Here is a 20,035-nt window from a genome sequence, read left to right as displayed (position 1 = left end):
CTTGGTGTAGGTGTGCTGGGCTGTGAGAGCATATCCAGCAGTCACTTTTATTTCCAGCTTGAGCCACCGCATGGGAGATCTGCAAATACAAATTTTTCTCCCACCCCCCTTGGGTGATACTGAGATACCCAAGTGTGATATATAAGGATTTCAGTGCCATTTTTAGATACAGGAGGGACAAAGAATCTTAACAACAAACATAACCAGCACCAGTAAGAAAAAGAACACTACCAGCCAAACCCAGGATGGCAGCCAAAGTCTTTCTTCGTCCTCTGGGCTCAAGTTACCTAAAGGACTGATAATGTTGGCTCTTGGTCTTGATCGCGGTGGTGATCTTCCGAATGGGAGCATTCACTTTCTTCGAGGCCGAAGATGATATCTTCGTTCTTCAACTGATGAATCCGGCTGGGCTGAGGTGTTGGGTGCAGGGGAGAGGTTACTAGCACTTGCACCCTGATACTCCTCACTTGCCTGAGTGAGGTCCTGAGGGTCTTTGTCCTTGGCCTCAGGGAAAGATCCCAACCTTGGTTGGAATACAGCTGCTTCGGGGTCCAATGGAGGTGATACCTTCTTGCAGTGCGAGGCGTGAATCCACGTTTGGTGACCTTGGCAACGAACAGCAGAATTAGTGGTTAGAAGTACCTGGAAAGGTCCTTTCCATCTGGGTTGAAGTGCGTTTTTCCGTTGATAGACCTTTACGTAGATCCAATCCCCTGGTTCGAGGTTGTGACAGGGAACATCCGGTGGTTGAGGTAAGGCTTCTTGGACCTGTGAATGAACAGACCTGGCATACTTCATTAATGCCTTGCAATAATTTAGTACAGTTTCATCAGTTAATTGTAGGTCTGTTTGGTGAGGGGCAACAGGTGGTGTAGCTGGCATCCTCATGGGTCGTGCCATGAGTATTTCATAAGGGGTTAGGCCATGTTTTCTGTTAACAGTGTTTCTAATGTGCATAAGAGCAATGGGCAGTGCATCAGGCCATTTGAGGCCTGTTTCAGCACAAATCTTCGAAATGCGCATTTTTAAATCAGAGTTTTTACGTTCTACAGCACCACTTGACTGTGGATGATAACTACAGTGTAGGTGTTGCTGTATGTTGAGTGCTTGGCAGATGTTTTTTACTATCTGTCCTGTGAAATGGGTGCCACGGTCACTATCTATTGTGAGAGGCAATCCAAATCTAGGGATGAATTCTTTGAGCAATTTCTTTGCTACAGTGATGGAATCAGCACGTACGCATGGGTAGGCTTCCACCCATCCAGAGAACACATCAATAATAACAAGAATGTATTCATAAGAACAGCACTTAGGTAGCTGCACAAAATCAATTTGCAGATTTACAAACAGTCCCCATGGAGGGGGATGGGCTGCGGGTGTCGTTTTTACCCGTTGCCCAATGTTGTGAGCTAAGCAGATGGGACAGGAGCTACAGTACTGTTGTGCCATGGAAGGAAAATTTGGGGCAAACCAATTTCTTTGTACTGTAGCAATCATTCCTCCTTTGCTCGTATGGGCCACAGAGTGGGTTAAACGAGCAAGATGTGGCAAAAGCTCTCTAGGCGCCACCAGGCGGCCGTCCGGGGAGCGCCAGAGAGAGTCGGGGTGCAGTGAACATCCTGCACGCAGCCAGTCATTTATTTCCTTTTTTGGGGCCTGATTTTGAAGAAGGGCCAGACTTGAAAGGCTAGCCAAAGGAGACTGGTCTGCTGAAAAACAAACAAAAACAGAGTTAGGAGCCTGTGGGCCAGAAAGGGCCGCATTTCTGGCAGAACGGTCTGCCAGATCATTTCCTCGTGTGACATCATCAAACGGTTTCTCATGAGCTTTACATTTAACAATAGCAATAGCAAGAGGCAATTGAACAGCTTCTAAGAGCGCTTTTACATAACAACCATGACTGATTTGGGTCCCTGATGAAGTGAGGAACCCTCTTTGTTTCCAGATTTGTCCAAAATCATGAACAACACCAAAAGCATACTTAGAGTCAGTATAAATGGTTGTGGTTTGATTTTTTGCAAGAATGCAAGCACGTGTTAAAGCAATGAGTTCAGCAACTTGAGCAGAACGAGCTTGGGGTAAAGAATAGGCTTCCAAAACAGCATACTGAGTGCATACTGCATATCCCGCAACTAATTTGCCTGCATCATTTCTAAGACAGGAACCATCAACAAACAAAACAAGGTCAGAGTTCGGGATAGGAATGTCCTTGAGGTCAGTTCGAGGGGTTAACAATTGAGTTGTGATAGACAGGCAATCATGAGGCTCACCATCAGAGGCAATAGGCAGAAGTGACGCAGGATTCAGAATTGAACAGCGATTTAAGGTTACATTTGCAGCTGACAGTAGAAGTTTCTCATATTTAGTAAGACAGGAATTGGAAATGTGCTGAGTTTTGCCCTTGAGCAGAAGGGCCATCACAGCATGTGGAACTGCAACGGTTAAAGAGTGTCCCAAAACTAGAGAATCTGCCTTTTCAACCAACAAGGCAGCAGCTGCAACTGAACGGAGGCAAGGAGGAAGTCCCGCAGCTACGGGATCAAGGGCAGAGCTGTAATATGCAATTGGGCGATGCTTTTCACCATGCAGCTGAGTGAGTACTCCTAAAGCGATTCCTTCCCGTTCATGACAAAACAAGGTAAAGGGTTTCTTATAATTAGGAAGTCCAAGAGCAGGAGCAAGAGTGAGGGCTTGCTTAAGGACCACAAATGCTTGTTCGGCTTCAGGAGTCCAAGGGAGGGGTTCCGGGGTGGTATCATGAGTGAATGCTTGCAAGGGTTTTGCGAAAGCAGCATAACCCAGGATCCACTGTCTACAATAACCCGTTGCACCTAAGAATCCCCTCATCTGTTTTCTAGTCATAGGTTTGGGAATGTTGAGGATAGCTTCAACTCTACTAGGGGAAAGGTGTCGTTCTCCTGCTGAGATATCATGCCCTAAATAATGTACCTTAGACTTGCAGAGCTGCAATTTAGATTTTGAGGCCTTGTGGCCTTTCTGAGCTAAAGCTGTGAGGAGTGTCAAAGTATCTTGCTCACAGGCCTCTAAAGTGGGCGAGGCTAACAATAGATCATCAACGTACTGAACAAGGGTGGACCCCCCTTTGAACGTGATAGGATCCAAATCTTTTTTTAGGATCTGGGAAAACAGGGTTGGGGACTCTGTATATCCCTGAGGGAGTCTTGTCCAGGTATATTGAAATCCCTGATAAGTAAATGCAAACAGATACTGGCTATCCTTATGAACGGGGATAGAGAAAAAAGCAGAACAAAGATCCACTACTGTGAAATATGTAGCATCTGAAGGGATACAGGAAAGAATAGTGGCAGGGTTAGGGACCACGGGGAAAGCGGGTAACACAGCGGCATTTACAGCTCGAAGATCTTGCACAAAGCGATACGTATCTTTACCAGGTTTTTTGACAGGTAGGATAGGTGTGTTGCAAGGGGAGCGTATTGGGACAATAATCCCTTGCTCAAGGAGTGAGGAAACGACAGGCTTGATCCCTTCCTCAGCTTCCTTTGAGATGGGGTACTGCGGGACACGAGGAAGTGGCTTGGCAGGGTTCAGGATGATACGCACTGGTTCAGCACTCAGCATGTGCCCCACTTCATTCGCATGGGTGGACCACAGCTGTGGAGGTACTCGTGCCAACAGTTCCTCTTGCAAGAAGGAAGTGTCAGAATCAGAGTACTCCTGGGTTAGCAAAGCCACAAGCTCGGTTTCCCTATGTTCCGGTACCTCAAGGTAAACACCATCTGGGCTACAATAAATCACGCATCCCAGTTTACACAGCAAGTCCTTACCAAGAAGGTTGACAGGTGCACAGGGGCTAAGAAGAAAGGCATAATTTTCAGACAAAGGGCCAATAGAGATGGAGACAGGTTCAGAGACGGGATGTGGGATAGGTTGTCCGCCTATACCGACAGCATTTACAGTTTCAGGAGAATAAGGTAGAAAAGGAAACTCAGCAGCCTTTAGTGTGGAGCGGGACGCTCCGGTGTCGACAAGACAGGAGAAAGGTTTACCAGAAATAAGGCAATCAACAAACGGACCAGATTGGTCAGTAGCAAGCAAAGGAGCAATGATGTCACTGTCCCTCAGGCTGTCCTATTCAACACTGGGAAAATTGACAGGAAGTGGAGGTGGGGGCTGGGGTCTGGGTCCTTGGCCGGGGCGGTTGGGGCATTCTGATTTCCAATGTCCTTCTTGCTTGCAATAATGACATTGGTTCCCATAGACTGGGTTTTGTGGGCTCAAGGATCTATCTCTTCCCCTGAATCTACCCGGGCCTCCCCTTCCCCGTCCTCGTCCCCTTCCTCTACCTGGACCCTGCAACTGAGAAATCTGTAAGGCCATTAACTTAAACTCGGCACTGTCTTTAGACCGTTCCAATTTGTTATGAAAATGGTTAGCCGCAGCAAGGACTTCGGTCAAATCTTTAGTTTCCCAGCCAATAATTACTGTTTGAATTTTCTCAGCAATTTTAGGGTTAAGTCCCTGGACGAATGCTGCCACTATTGCTTGTTTAGCATTTCCGACTGGGTTATCCATTCCTGAGTATCGTTCAAATGCCTGTTTGAGGCGTTCTAAATAGTCACTGGGGTGTTCATTTTTGTTTTGTTTACAGGTATTTATTTTGGTCCAGTCTGCCTTTTTTGGGCAAATTGTGAGAACTGCCTGAACCAAAGCATTTCTCTTGTCAATAAAGTCTTGGCCAATCCCTGGGTTTTGATCTGGCCAAGTACAGGCAGCGTACAGACGTAGCATAGTCTCCTTGGGCAAAATGGATCGCATGAGCTGATTAATGTCAGCCCATGTTGGATTATAACAATTTATAACAGTCTGCAATTCTTCCTGAAATTTTTCTGGGTCTTCCCTGATTTTTGGGAACTTTTGAGTTAAATTGTAGAGATCACCTGGAGTCCAGGGTGCATGCACAGTTACTATATTTTGTCCATCGTTGCCAATGCCTGGCATTTGTCTTAGGGGGTAAACTTGTGCAGTTCGGGATCTCAGATTGATGGGAGATCTTTCCATGCCTATTCCCATTCTTCTAAATACACCTGTGGTGGGTTGTGACCCAGGAGTAAATTGCCACACTGGTGATGATTGAGTGGCAGATATGGTGGATGAGTCCGGACTATTAAGCTCCGTGGATGGATTTACTGAAGGAGCTTCAGCTAATGGGTCACTAGCCTGGGCTGCAGCCTGATGTTGAACCGGTTGTTGCTGATGTGGGAGTCCCAGGAGAGCGGGGTTCGAACAAAGGTCAAGGATATCCTCTGCTGGCTCCGGTGGTGGGGGCGCCCCGGGCAATGCTGGATACATTGGAGCGGTGGCCAGCGTGTAATTTGGGGGAGCAGCCAATTTCTCCCGAACAGCTTTTAACTGCTGTTTTAATTTTTCTTGAGAGTCTTTTAGGCTCCTAGTTTGAGATTCTGTCCGCCTTTTGGACATTTCATCATACCAATAAAAGAACGCGTCCCACTGGTTTTGTGGTGTTTTGGATCCACGGGACTCTAACGCCCCTCTCAAGTGCACTATTTTATCCTGATCAAATGTTCCTTCCTGTGGAAAATGTTTCACAGGATCATCCCTAGTATACCAGTTCCACTTATCCAGGTACTTGCAAGTCTCGGGAGAATAGTGTGTGTACATAAAGTACGCCGGAGTCCCCTTAGGGGGGACAGGAACCTGTTTAGACTGACTTGTTCCCATTTTCAGTCACACAGGGAGACGTAGGAGAGGCTTATTTAGGATGTCCGGGCCGCTCAGTGCCTTGCCCCGCAGTTTTTCACTGCCCAGACAAAAGGCTTCTGACCCGACACCGGCTCATAAAATGGAAATGGGGAGGGAAACACTAGAGGGATCCTTTCACTCCTGCTTTCGGCAGAAGCTACTCGGACGAGGGGTTTGGAAAAGACAAAATCACTCAGACGCCCTGTCCACTGGGTCACGAGGTTCCAGTTGGGTCCCCTTGCTTTCAAAACTGCCCTGTCAGGCAGAATTGGGGCGGCTGAACACAACCGTAGTCTCAGTCCTGGTCAGTGGCTCATATTTCTAAATACACACACACATTCATTCAATAAGCCCTGTCCACTGGGTCACGAGGTTCCAGTTGGACCCCCTTGCTTTCAAAACTGCCCTGTCAGGCAGAATTGGGGCGGCTGAGCCCAACCGTAGTCTCAGTCCTGGTCAGTGGCTCATATTTCTAAATACACACACACATGCACATTTATTCAGTCAGCCAGACCTCCTACCCCACACCGCCTTAGTTAATTAACTACAAGCCCGATGTGCTGTTGGATGAAGGTGCCTCAAACAGTTTCTCCCTAAAACGTACGTTACCAGACACAAAATGGGATCCTTTACCAGACAGAAAATTTTAGCCGGCAGTAAGGTTCAGACTGACCTGTTTTAACAAGGTTCAGATCCAGTTACCACGGCCAAGTTGGGAGCCTACAGGCAGTCCTCCTCCGAAACCCCAATAGAGATTTTGAATTAGGTCTCTTACCTCTCAAGTTTGGCGCCTCAGGGTTCGGGGGGGGGTAGCCTGCGGTCCTCCTTCCTCAGCCTGTGTTCTGGATCCGAGTCACGGCACCAGGAATTGTCGTGGAAACACACACAGAGTACTTTTGGGTCAGGTCAGCAGAAGCTTTTATTCAAAAGAAACTACAGCTGTAGGGGGAGTTCCAAAGTGACATGGATTTCCCAAGCACTTGGAAGGGGTTCCCCCCCAAGAGCAAAATCAGGAGGCTTATATACTTTTTAACAGTCGCTTACAACTCACGTGATCATATAGTGAAATTAGCATGAAAAGCGGCTATAATATTACTTCATTATTTCTTTGCTGTAATCAGGATGGGAATTATGGGGGAGATAGGGTTAGTTCACAAACCTCCTTCTTGCACCTGGAAATCTACTTTGTACATACTTTTTTTTTTTTCTACCTTCAAGGCCGCGGTGAGCGAAGCATTTGCAGAAGAGTTACAAAGAACAAACACTTGCCCTTATCTGTTCTACTGTACCGAGCCAGCAATTCTACACAAAGCGGTTATGTCATCTTATAACTAAAATAATCAAAGTTTAAGGCATATATTTTTTCTGATTCCACACCATGCTATGAGCACGGCTTGCTCTCACGTTGGCATTTGGTCATATCTTTTCTTATTTCTTTACCACACTCCTAAGCTGAGTGTCCAGGATTCAGGCAGCTCATAGAGCTCATGGCCCCATACTACCAAGTGCCTGCACACGCCACCTTTAGCAGAATGGTGCTGCCCTCCCTGTATGAGGCACACAGAAAGTACTTGAGGGAAGAGATGCACAAGGCAGGTCTGCAGGTGGCCTTACACTTCACCTTGGACATCTGGAGAAGCTGGGTTGGAGATCATGCCCACCTCTCCCTCACAGGGCACTGGTGTGATCAGTCAGGCCATTTGTGGGCTCTCCTTCAAGCAGAGGTGATGGATGAGTCCCATGTGGCAAGGGAGATCATAGTGGACATGAACCACCTGGTTCAGGGATGGCTCATTGGGCAGGGTGAGCTCACCCACAGGTTCATGATCACCAACAATGGGCCAATATGGTCAAAGCACTGAGGGATGCCAACTTTGTTGGCATCTGCTGCATGGCACACAAGTTTCACTTAATAGTCAGGGGTGTCTTGGAGAACGACATGGCTGCTGATGAGGGCGCCGTCACTACAACTCAGCTCATCTAAAAATGTAGGAAGGTGGCGGGCTTCTTCCACTGAAGCATCAAGGGGGGGGGGAAATTGTTATAGGACAAACAGGCAGAGCTGAGCATCCCGCAGCACAAAATTGTACAGGATGTGAAGACTCAGTGGAACTACACATACCTGATGCTGGAAAGACTGGTGGAACAACAGAAGGCCATCCATGAGATTGCCTTGCTTGGATAGATTGGGATTAGCAGGCCCCTTAATAAAGCAGGTGGGATACCATCTCCCAGATGTTGGTGGTCCTCATGCCATTCCTCAAGGTCACCGAGACCCTCAGCACTGGCAGTGCCCTCCTTAGCCAGATTATCCCCACAGTCAAGGAGCTTAAGAACTTAATAGAGAAGTTCCAGGGGATCAATGTACCTGGCTGGGGCAAGCCACTTTCACCAGAGGTGCAGGCATCAAAAGCAGCTGAAGAAAGGCATCAAAAAATGGCTTTTTATATTGCTGCCTACTGCTGTAGTCTCTGGGGAGTTACTGAGACTTCTTTTCTTCTTAAACTGTTCTTTAGACAGAGGATGATTTGCAGTTTTAGGGACAGCAAGATAATTGCTTTATGCACCCTATTCCCCTGAGTAAACAATGGGAACCTAAGCAGGAGTCCAGAGACCCTTTTTCTTTTGACCAGTTGCATTGGGTTAGTACATTAGGTTATGAAGTAATGAGAATAGGGAAAGGATGGTGTAGCTATTGTTAAATCTAGTTTATAAGACCCTAGAATGTGAGTCTGGAAAGAAGAAAATATATAACAACAAACTAAAAATGGAATTCAAAAATAAAAATTGGGTGGAGGTACATAAGCAACTTACAACTGGAACTTTTGTAAAAAAAAATGTTGATGCATCTTCTTTAGAAAGGAGAGCATAAGAAGCTGCCATTATCCTCTGTTATGTCATACATGTCAGTAATTACTATTCTGAAAAGAGGGGATGGGCTATCAACAAGCTTGCTTTATTTTGTTCCATACTTATATTGTATTTAAAGTTTATTTTAAGTAAGATATTTAAGGCAACCAGAAAATTGTGAGCCTTTCATTATTCACCTAATAAACTTTGCAGAAATATAGGAAAGACTCAGAGCTCAAGCACATGACTTCCTTCTACAAGACTACTTTCCACAAATAATAATTGTACTTACTGTAATTGTTTACTGGCTTTTATGAATAGAACTGTTGGTTTTATACATGGGCTTGATGGGATAAAGTTTGATAGGATCCAACATCAATGAAAGCTGATTTGATGCCTCCTGATCCCAGTGGATATAGTCAATAAACTAACTGGGACTTTATCATAAATGAAAGACTAGTTCCTTGGTACAGGTTCTATCCTGAAAGGAAAAAAAAGTCCTTTTGAACAAAGAAAAAAATTCTACTCACGTTCTAATTTATCTATTGTTTTTGTTGCAGCTTTCATGTGATAAATTTGAATTATATCTGAAGTACTTTAGTTATTTAAAGCTATTATCATCAACATGTCCATCAATAATTTGGGAAGCGTTTTTCTTGAGTTGTTCATTGTAAGGATTTCATGCATGAAAGTCTAGCACTGATAGTTAGTTCCTGTTTCCTGAGTGGATGGACTTTTAGAACCATACTTCTGATAAATACTTTTAAAGTTCAAAATCCATTTTCCAATGAATAATCCCTACTTTTTGCCAGCCGAACACTCAGCATAATTAGATGTAGAAAATATACACAAGGGGTGTGAGGACAAGAAAAGTTTGTTCATTTATGAAAGTAAATATTCACAGTAAAATATTTGAGCTGTTGTTATTCATGTTGTTATTTATTCATCCAAGTGCAAGGTGCTCCATCTGGGGGCAAATAACCCTCAGCATACATATAGGCTCAGAGATGACTTCCTCACCTGCACTATGGCTGAAGGGGATCTAGGGGTAATGACTGACTACCGAATGAACATAAGCCATCAGTGCGATGTGGTGGCCAGCAGGGAAAACAACACAACTGTGGCAAACATCAACTGATGCATCTCATGTAAAACTAAGGAAGTGATACTCCCTCTGTACTCAGCACTGGTGAGACCCCAGTTGGAGTACTGCATCCAGTTCTGGGCACCGCACTTCAATAAGGATGTGGAAAAACTTGAGAAAGTCCAGAGAAGAGCTACCTGAATGATCAGGAACTTGCAAGGCAAGCCATATGAGGAAAGGTTGAGGGACCTGGGCCTCTTTAGCCTAAAGAAGAGAAAGTTGAGAGGGGACTTACAGCAGCTTACTGCTATATCACAGCACTGCATCAGGAGGTCAGTGAACAACTGTTCACTAGGGCACCCATGGGAAGGACCAGGACCAATGGATATAAACTCCTGGAAGACTGTTTCAGGCTTAATACCAGAAAAAAAAAAAAAAAAAAAAACAAAACTTCTTCACAGTCAAGGTGTCCAAACTGTGGAATAAATTCCCTCAAGAGGTGGTGCAGTCACCTATCCTGGAGGTTTTCAAGAGGAGACTGGACAGTCACCTCCCTAGGGTCACTTGACCCCAGTTGTCTTCCTGCCTAGAGTGGGAGGGCTAGACCCAATGATCTGTAAGGTCCCTTCCAGCCCCTAACAATCGATGAATCTATGTTTTAGGTTTCCAGTGAGAATGATTCACTACTAGAAAAACTACCAAGGGATGGCTTCCATGTGAGTCTTTGAATCAAGATTGGATGCCTTTCTTGTAGAGTGTTAGAGTGGTGTAGCTGTGATGGTCTAGAAATTATGTAAGACACAAGAACTTCTTAGGGTGATATCTTCCACTGGATCCACTGCATACCTGGGATAGAGGTAGACAAACTTTTGAACGCAAAATATTCTCCATCGGGTCTGAGAAGTGAAACCCAGCACAGCATAGTAAAAGCACCTGTAAGAGTGGGGAGAGAAATTCCCAGGGATAAAAGACAAACAGTTAACAGAAGAAAAGTTGATAAATGTGAGGTCAAGGCATATTAAAAGAGAGGTGAGTCATTATCACCTTTCAGAAGTGGAAAGAATTCAAGAATCAGGTAGGTTATAATGTGCCATAAAACTAGTACCAGTGTTTTATGGCACATTATAACCTTTAATTTATCTACCATAGATAATTGATTTATGATTCTGTAGATAAGGCTGAATTGTGGTTTGCACTTAACTACAAGATAAAATTTAATTTCAATTAGAATTGGGCATCTAAATCCCTCAAGTAGCTTCCATAATTTCTATCTATCTATCTATCTATCTATCTATCTATCTATCTATCTATCTATTATATGGAATTTATGTGTGTGTATATATGTGTGTGCATCTGTGTATATGTATATACATGTATATGTATATACATTTTATTTGCCTACATACACACAAACATATAAATTCTATATTTAGAGAAACTAAGAAAAAACATCTTAAAAGGTTACATAGTGTGTGGGGGAAGAGGGATGAAACTGATGCCTGAACATGCTTCAGGATTTTGTTTGTTAGAATTAATTCTGAGGGAAATCAATTAAGACAAGGCAATTATAGATGATTAGTAAATTAATCCCACTGCTTTTTCATATAGCCGTAATTCATTTTTTAAAGTAGCTAACCAGAAAAATTCTTCCTTTATATCCATATATGTTATTTCCTATTTAATGTTTTACTTGCCTGAAATCCCAGATAAGCAAGATTCACTCCTGAACTACTAACTTGTCTATAATGAAAAATATTATTGGAAAGTTATTGGGAAATTATTTAAATATAATGGAAAATTTATACTACTGGAATGGACAAATTTCCCTGGGTTTTTTTGTTTTGATTTGTTGTTTTTTTTTCAGTTGGACCCAAAACTTGCTTCTTGTTTCAGAAATGCCTGAGATTAATATTAAAGTTGATATTTTAAAGATAATTTTTAGATGTTTCTTTTGGACACCTGGACATATGGTAACTAAGGCATTTCCTTTTAGAAGAAGAGAGAGATAAAAAAGAGCTCATGCATCTGTACCTGGCCATGTGGCTATGCTTATGCCTATAAATACACACACAAAAACTATAAAACATTTCAAACATGTTGTTTTATTTTTAGGAGCTGGTATTGAGTTGAAACATGGGGATATGACATAGTGGCACTCCTCCCAGACTGCCAGCATGTTTAGCAGAAACTAATTCTTTCAGCTTTGTTACTGCTGTAAAGAAAGTCTTGAAAACATTAACTGAAGTGCACACTGATACAGTGATACCTGCCCAGTTTTGCAGCTTGAAAAAGTGTCTATGAGAGGCATGAACTGTCTCATTTACCTCAAAGGATGTTAACTTAGATGCTCAGTGCTCCATGTCAAGAAAGATGTGGACAAACTAGAAGGATTCAAGAGAAGAGCCAAAAAAAAAAAAATTAAAAAAAGATTAGAGATCTAGAAAACATGATATATAAGGAAAACTTAGAAGAACTGGGATTGTTATTAGAGAAAAATTAGTCTGAAGGAGTTACAGTTTTCAAATGCAAAAAGGGTTGTGATACAGAGGACACTGATCAATTTGTTTAGGACAGGACAGGAGACAAAACAACACGCAATGGGCCTAAATTGCAGCAAGAAAAATTTAGGTTAGATATTCAAAAGAAATTTCTAGCTATGAGTGGCTAATTACGGATCAGATAAGCAAGAGGGGTTGTGGGATCTCCTTCATTAAAAAAAATAAATAAATTCAGGTTAGACAAGCATTTGTTTGGGGTGGTTCAGGCCATGAATAAAATGTTAAGGTACCTTCCAGATCAATTTTATATGATTCCAAGTTAGGTGTCAGTAGAGTTAACTATTTCATTGCATAGAATAGGCACTATATTATGAAGTTTTACACAATCTGCCCTGAGTGACAGTTCATTTTGCTAAATGAGGGTCAGCCTGGAAGACAGCACTACTCTGCTTCACCAGTCAATTGAATCATCCTCACCCTAGGTACAAAGTAGGTGGGGGTCCTCAGGCCCACTGGAAGAGGGCTCTCAGTGTCCAACCTGAGGAAAATTATGTACTAATTTTTAGGAATGATGATTGAGGCCATGGATCCAGGTTTTCCATTCACTACAGAAAAATTGTGGATTTTTTTTTCCTTTGATGAAGAAAAATGCAGGAAATTGCATCTTTCCCCTTGCAGGTTGGCACAGTACCAACCTGCAAGAGGCTGCTTGGGGCTAGGGTGAGCCAGGAGGGTGATTGGAAGAAGGGGATGCCATGTGCATGTCTGTTCACACATGCACATAGCAGGCAAGCAATGGTAGAGAGCAGCTCCAGCAGCTTCCTCCAGGTAAACCTATGGCAGCAGAGAGGAAGAAGGGGGCACAGGCAACATGGAGGGGGGGGGGCACAGGTGATATGGGGAGAGGGGCAGGGGGCCAAGGCAATAAATCAGGTACACATATGCCCTCTGAAAGATTTCTGCACCCACATCAGGATGTGGGGCTGCAGCCAGGCCAGACTAACTCCAGGCAGGAGCCACCTCCACAGCCCAGTGGGCAGGACCCAGTGCAGGTAGGAGTGCCATGCTGCCATGACCATCAAGGTGAGGTGCAGCAACAGTGACAGCATAGAGTTTTCCCCCCACTGCTTCTAAGCGGGCAGGGGGCACCTCACCTTAGCAGCCATGGCAGAGTGGTGCTCCTTCTTGTGCCAGATCTTGTCCATTGGGCCACAGAGGTGGCTCCTGCCCAGAGTTGGTTTGGTCCAGATGCAGCTCCATGCCCTGCTGTGGATCCAGAAATCTGGGGGGTGGGGGGGAGAGGGAAGTGCCTCTCCCATCCTTCACCATGTTCCCTGGGCCCTCTCCTACCCCCCCCATGCATAATTTGTGCTCACACTCCTCCCCCCCCCCAACACCCAACCCATTCTCCACACACTGGAGGGCTGGGGGCAAGGTCTGCATGTCCATCATCTTAGCCCTCCCCTCCTCCCAAATAAAAATGAATAAAAATCAGTGTTTATGATCCTCACTAAGGTAAAGACTAAGAACCAAATGGAGCATACAGAACACAAATGAACTAATTGTGAACATTTGCACAATCTACAGCAAGAGATGTTTCCCTTTGGGCTCTCATTTGGGTCAAGTTTATTTTTGCAGAGGTTGGCAGAACACTTATATCTTGTTTACTCGCATTCAGGTTTGTTTTTTTTTCTCTGTATGTAGCTTATGCAAGTTACATGAAATTGTGCTATGATATCAATGTGGAAGAAGGAAAAACTGGAGTTGAATCTCCATTATGTGTAAAGGTGCAAAAAATCATGTATTCAGCTTAGGCTATGGGGAAGTCAAAAGGACATGACCCAAAACTGCCAGACTAACACAGACTGGAACTATCCTGTCCTAGTCTAGTAAAAAACAAAAACTTAGCACAAAAGTAACCACAAACCAGCCTGCTGAGTCAGCCCAAAAAGGGAAGTGACCCCAGAGGTTACAAGTCAGAAGACCCTTAAAATCTGCTAACGAAGATAAATTGATGCTAACAAAAAAAAAATTGAAGACGTGCACATTACTAATAAAGTCATGACAAATGCTGATTGGTATATGTCATTGCTATGCTTATGATGTCATATTTTCTATATGAACTCGCCTCACCTGTTGTATCAGGTCAGACCTCTTCACAATTCTCCAATTGTGTATGTCTGTCCAGAATGCATTCTCTAATAAACCAAGCTTCTGCTGACCTGACCTAAAGTTTGCTGCGTGTGTTTACCATGACATCAACATTTGATTGGAACATCTGTAGGATTATTAATAATATTTTATTACCATGTCACCTATGAACCCTGGTCACAAACAGGGACCCAATTTTTCTAGGGACAGATGTTTTACAATCTAAATAATGAGCTGCATAACTTTCTTATGGCATTTGCCACACAAGTAACAGAGAAGGAAACTTAAGCAATAAAATATTTCTGCTACTTACATCTATCAGTTTGATAATAAAAATATTATTAGGGTTCTCATATTGTTCTATTATCATTCTAATATTAAATTATATTATACAGTTAAGAGTACATATTATAAATGAGAACAGAAAAGGTTTAGTATAAGAGTACGTCGTTGTGTGAATGATATACAAATTAGTGATCTGTGTATGTGTACTGAGTGTATGGGTATTGATAACTGATTGTTGTCTAGTTTTTGGTGTGTATACTGTGTATGAGGTTGAATTGGTATTAGGTGTGTATGTGCCTAGGCTGGTAATTTTGGATATGTGTGTGCGCCCGAGTTGGTAGTTTGTGGATGCACCTTGTCACGGGGAGAGGCAAACCGCGGAGACTGCAAAGCCCATGAGGGGAACCCTAGGGCCAGGAGCTGGGGAAGAAGCAAGAAAAATGAAAGTGAAAAAAGAAAAATTACTTACAGCAGGACACGAGGAAAAGCAAGGACAATGGGGGAAGCCCACGTGGATTATTAGCCATGCCTTTATTCAGCTGCAGCCGGTGAATGATGTCAGCCCCAATCACCGGCCGGCAGAAATAAGAGGGCTGGCAGTGAGAGAGGAAGTGGGGCACGTGGACGCCGGCAGACAGCCCGACTGGTGGAGTCAGCCGGGGGCTCAGGATGCAAGGAGAATCAACAGTCACTGGCTGTGGAGGAGCAGATGACCCAGGCAGTGAGCCAGAACCCGGAACAGGAGTCCCAGTGACAGGCAAGGCAGGAGGCGAGTCGGTAAGAGGACTCAGGGCACGGGGAGAAGAACAGCACTGGGAAGACCCATAGAGAGGGCAGCTGCGAGGAGAAGACCCAGAGAGAGGGCGGCTGTGCTGGGAAGACCCAGAGAGAGGGCAAACGCATCTCGAAGACCCAGAGAGAGGGCAACTACACTGGAGGTCTCAGAGACGGGTCAGCAATATTGAGAAGACCCAGAGAGAGGGCAGAGAGAGAGAGGGTCACAATAGCGGGAAGTTGGAGGAAGAACAGCTCTAACCTGGGCAGGGGGAGCTGAGCCACGAAGCTAGGGCACCTAGAGGAGGCTCTGTGGGTGAATTGATGTGTGGAAGGGCTATCTGTGCTCTGCAAGGAAGCCCAGTAGTGGTGTGGTGGTTTTCTTAGGATTCATTAAGTCTTTTTCTTTGACTAGAGAAGGGTATTTTATGTTTCCCCATTTCGGAAGGGGATGAGGTCAAGTGGAAGCAGGAAAAGCGGGAAGGTGAGCAGAGGCTGCGTTGTTTGGGGAATGATAATGGAGCACAAGGTCGGCGACAAAAGCAACCTGGATCCGCCGGGCTGGGTATAGGGGAGGTGGAGCCTCACGGAAGACCCCAAAGGAGCAGACGTCTAACGAGGGCAACCGTGCTGCACGAAGTCCCCCCACTGTAAGAGATTCAAAGTTGTGGCAGGTGAGAAAGGGGTAGCTTGCAGCACTTGTAAAGACCTCCCATAACACCACCTGCAACGGCAAAGCGAGTTCCGGTGAACACTCAAACTAAGGAAGCCCGGAACAAGATGTTTGAGGCCCAGCGGGTGCACACCTAATTGATTTTTGAGCGTGTGCATGTGCAATTGTACACCACGCCTTCCCATTTAACCAAACGATATTGAGATCCTGAGCATTGGCCTGACCTCACAGGACAACATAGTGCTGATAGGCTTTCTGCATAATCTGTGGTAGCCACTTAATCTATCCACTTTCTCTTCTTTAAAAATTTGACTGATGTAATCATAGCCAGAACTCTTTCCTCCTTTTATTCTCTCCTCTTCACTTTCCAACCCTGGGCCCTGCAGACCTGCCGGGACCCTTGGAGCTGCCCCCGGCCTGTCCGACCTCCAGGCAGGTCACCAGGGTGAAGCGGGAATTGTGACCGGGCTCCTAGAACTGTCGCCTGGCCTGGCCCGATGGATCAGGCCCCTTCCAGAGCTCCAGGTTGACATGGCACCTTGGAGGGCTGCCCGGGCTCCTGCCACCCCAACCCGGGGCAGCCACCCCTTGCCAGGGTCCCTGGGATCCGACCTCGGGCCCCACAGACCTGCTGGGACCTTTTGAGCTGCCCCCCCCCCCAAGTGTATGGAGTGGAGCATTTGAAACTTGGCCCTTAGTAAATCAAAGCAAATGTTCTCTGACTATTGTATGTCTTTTATATGATATACTTAACACTTTACCTGTAAATAAGAGCTGGCAGAAAAAGGTGAAAAGTTTGTGAGTATTTTAACCCACCTTTAATCTACTTTACCTTTAATCAATTGGGTGGCGAATTGGCTAGAGGGTCGCACCCAGAGAGTCATGGTGGATGGGTCGGTCTCGACCTAGAAGGGTGTGGGCAGTGGGGTCCCGCCGGGCTCGGTCCTTGGACCGATACTCTTTAATGTCTTCATCAGTGACTTGGACGAGGGAGTGAAATGTACTCTGTCCAAGTTTGCAGATGACAAAGCTTTGGGGAGATGTGGACACACTGGAGGGCAGGGAACAGCTGCACGCAGACCTGGATAGGTTGGACAAATGGGCAGAAAACAACAGGATGCAGTTCAACAAGGAGAAATGCAAAGTGCTGCACCTAGGGAGGAAAAATGTCCAGCACCCCTACAGCCTAGGGAATGACCTGCTGGGTGGCACAGAGGTGGAAAGGGATCTTGGAGTCCTAGTGGACTCCAAGATGAATATGAGTCGGCAGTGTGATGAAGCCATCAAAAAAGCCAATGGCACTTTATCGTGCATCAGCAGATGCATGACGAATAGGTCGAAGGAGGTGATACTTCCCCTCTATAGGACGCTGGTCAGACCGCAGTTGGAGTACTGTGTGCAATTCTGGGCGCCACACTTCAAGAAGGATGCGGATAACCTGGAGAGGGTCCAGAGAAGGGCAACTCGTATGGTCAAGGGCCTGTAGACCAACTCCTACGAGGAGAGACTAGAGAAACTGGACCTTTTCAGCCTCCGCAAGAGAAGGTTGAGAGGCGACCTTGTGGCTGCCTATAAGTTCATCACAGGGGCACAGAAGGGAATTGGTGAGTATTTATTCACTAAGGCGCCCCCAGGGGTTACAAGAAACAATGGCCACAAGCTAGCAGAGAGCAGATTTAGATTGGACATTAGGAAGAACTTCTTCACAGTTCAAGTGGCCAAGGTCTGGAACGGGCTCCCAAGGGAGGTAGTGCTCTCCCTTACCCTGGGGGTTTTCAAGAGGAGGTTAGACGAGTATCTAGCTGGGGTCATCTAGACCCAGCACTCTTTCCTGCTTATGCAGGGGGTCGGACTTGATGATCTATTGAGGTCCCTTCCGAACCTAACATCTATGAATCTATGAATCTACATTTCAATGAGATGCAGATCTAAAAAAGAAAATATAGTCCTTTAAAATGTTCAAGGAAAATATTTTCCATTGCATTAACTGAACCTGTATAACAGGCAAAATTTCCTAATACAATTTATGCTCCTATTGATCTCTGAAGATTATTATTAAAGGGGTAGCACAGCACTATCTTGTGCACAATTTGGGCATGTCTACCCATGTGCTTTAATGGGCACTAGCCTATTTTAATGCACCTTAAAGCATCACTAAGAAAAGTGCTTAATTATTTAATGCACCTTAAGACAGGCTAATCAGTGTTTTCTTAGTACCTTAGGGCACTTATACACATATGTTTGTCTGCTCCAACACACCAGAAATCCAGCACGACAGAGAAGACTTGATTAAGCCTACAGAGCATGTGAAGTGCCGTACCCAGCGCTGCCTTATGCATTTGCATGAATGGTGAAATGTGGTAAGAAAATGGTGGCAGCACACTTTGAAACTTAAACACCCTTGATGTGTTTTAATTCAAAAGTGCACTGCCACTATTTTCTCAGTGCTGACATGCATTTTTCCTTTTATATAAATGCATGCAATGCAGTGCTGGGTGCTTTAAAAACTGCACTGCATGGCATACATATGTGCATGTGCCCTCACTATGGTGGTACTAGATTTAATGTGCAGTAACTAAAGTGCATTAAAGCACATATAGATGTATTCTTTATGTATCTAATTGGAGGGTAGAACATGGGGTGCATCTGCATGAGTCACTAAATATGCAGTAGACTAATTCTACCACACATTAGCCTGGCAGGCAAAAGCCAAGTTAATGTGTAGTAGAATTAGTCTACTGCACATTCATATCACAAAAAAAGCATGCACTAGTACTACTTCAAAGTAGCACAATTTATAGTATCTTATGTTAGCACCTGCTATTACATGGCACCTATACATGAGTGCAGAGGTTGCTCTGACACGATGGATTTCCAGTGTGTCAGAGCAGGCTCAATTAAATGAGTCTGCTGGAACGTGGCAATTGCTATACTCTAGTAGCCTTCTGCATCTTGTGTATCAGCATTCCCATGCTTAAAAATGATGTTGGGGACACTTGAACTAAAGCTCATTGAACGAGCTTTAGTTCAAGCACACCTGCTGCCATTTTTAAGTGCAGGAATGCTAATAGAGGAGATGCAGTGGTGCTATAATTAGAGTGGCTTTCAGAGCTGCTTTAATTAAAGTGCTGCCCCCCACCACCTATAAAAGCCCACAAGTACTAAACTCTATGTGCCAACTTCATTGTGCTGTCAATATATCTACCAAATAAATCAAGCTATTGAATCCAGAGAAACGTTGCATGCTCAAAATTAATACAAAATATGAGCTCCATTTTCCAGTTGAAATGAATGGATTTTTTTCTATTTTAATCAGTGGTTCCCAACCCTTTTTTTTTTTTTCCATGACCTACTGCTGGGACTGGAGTGCAGCAGTGGTGGTGGCCTGGGGGAAGGGGTGGAGGAGCTCCTGGCATGTAGCACAGTTCATCTTTTGTGTGAAGCACCACGAGCATTACCCCCACAACCCTCATTTGGGTTGTGACCTGGGGTTGGGAACTGCTGATTTAAATAATAAGTTATCTGTGGAAGACAGTCTCTTACTCTCTGTCCCTTCCTTTCATGAAATGAAGTTTCAAATGTATGTGGGGTTCTAGGTGCTACTACAAATAAATAGTTTATAATTATCATAATCATCATGAATGAACTCCTTAATACTTGCAGTAATTTTAACTTCCACGGAAATCTATTAAGATATCCGGACTTATAAAGAATGTTGGAATATCTAACTTAATAAAGAGAAGTTTATCAATAGTTATGTATAATATACATAAAAATAGACTAGAGTATTTGTTCATGGTAAGTCTTTGTATAAAAAAGTGACTATAACAAATACAGATTCTACATCAGGTCCTAGAATACATTTTGAAATTATAATGCATAAGGCTTCACACACACATCACCCACCTACACATACACACAGGTGAGTTCCAAACTTAGATGGTACGGTGTGTGTTTGGGGCACTTGGGATACCTGGG

The sequence above is a fragment of the Alligator mississippiensis genome, chromosome 6, assembly GCF_030867095.1.
Source record: "Alligator mississippiensis isolate rAllMis1 chromosome 6, rAllMis1, whole genome shotgun sequence".
NCBI classification, from domain to species: Eukaryota; Metazoa; Chordata; order Crocodylia; family Alligatoridae; genus Alligator; species Alligator mississippiensis.
Note: the sequence above shows the minus strand (reverse complement) of the source record.